The following is a 1558-nucleotide window of genomic DNA, read 5'->3' as shown; positions in this document are numbered from 1 at the left end:
TCGAAAGTTGATAGGGCAGAAACTTGAATGAAGCATCGTCAGCGCAAAGGCCATACGATTCGAGCAGTTATCATGACTCGCCACTGTACCGGGCCGAGACCCGCATTGGCTTTGTATCTAATAAATACATCCCTTCCAGAAGTCGGGACTTTGTGCACGTATTAGCTCTACAATTGGTACAGTTATCCGAGTAGGGTTACCATCAAGTAAACTATAACTGATTTAATGAGCCATTCGCAGTTTCACAGTACGGAAGCATTCATACTTAGACATGCATGGCTTAATCTTTGAGACAAGCATATGACTACTGGCAGGATCAACCAGGTAACGCCATGCTTGGGGTGTCCATGGGATGGATGCACAGAGGCCATCCGACCACCACAGTCCCCACTGTCCTTCAAGAGGACAGCGCAATGCAAACGGATTCCCAACTGGGGTCTCCGAGTTGCTAGCGATACATTACATTGCAGGTTTTTACAACCCGCAAACCTTCAAATAATTGCAACCCTCTGGCACAGCAACCATACCTCTGTGGGTGGCGAGCAGCATCCTTCACTGACACACCAACATCACAGTTCATCAACCTCACTGGGCTTTCACCACAGTGAACAGTTCACAATCAACTTCTCCCAGAATTTCCAGGTAGAATTGATACAACTTCCCTCCAACAGTGAATTTTCTTAATCCAACATGAAGTAGGATTAATTGGCCAGTCAATCGCTACCGGACAGTACCCAACAGCAGCTCTCAGCAGGAGTACCATCTCCGTGCCAAGCCACGCCGGACAGGACCGGCAGCAGTATGCCCAGCCAATTCAAGGTTTTCCCTATATACAGACGATAACCTTTTCCCCAAACAAGTGCTTTTCCCACAGTTGGGTAAAAAGTAGTCCAGCCGCACCAGGAACATGCCCAGAATGTGTTGGTACATCAACAAAAAAAATTGTTGTCAACACCGCCTGTCCTACTCTTCCCCTATGTAAGCGAAATGCACCCTGTGACATGTTAACTTGGGACAACCTGGTGATCGTAACATTACGTTTTCCTTACAGTAGCTTGTTTGCAATTATCAATCTACACCATTTTTGGTATGACACATGTACATGCATGCCCCTACCACTTTAACACACCTTGAGGGTGTGATCACTGTTTATTAAAAAAAAAATTTTGGTGACCAAAAAATTGTCGTTGGAAAAATGAGTCAAAAGTCAAACGACTCTTCAATGTTGTGACCAAAATGTTGGTTGAAATTTTTTTGTCAAAAGTCCAACAATATATCAAGTTTCCTCCCGAAACATTTGTCATTGGAAAATTGCTACGAGAGCTTAACTTTGCTCCCAGAACATTTGTGGTTGGAAAACATCAACTTTTACTACCGAGATATATTTCGGTGACCGAAAGACTTGTCGTTGGAAAAGTTGGTGAAAAGTCCAACGATATATCCAGTTCACTACCAAAACTTGTTTCGGTGACCAAAAGATTGTTTGTTGGAAAAGTTGGTCAAAAGTTCAACAGTGTATCAAGTTCGCTGCCGAAACATGTTTCGGTGACCGAAAGAT

Source organism: Dysidea avara, unplaced genomic scaffold (genome assembly GCF_963678975.1).
Source record: "Dysidea avara unplaced genomic scaffold, odDysAvar1.4 SCAFFOLD_374, whole genome shotgun sequence".
Taxonomy (NCBI): domain Eukaryota; kingdom Metazoa; phylum Porifera; class Demospongiae; order Dictyoceratida; family Dysideidae; genus Dysidea; species Dysidea avara.
This window is presented reverse-complemented; position numbering follows the sequence as displayed.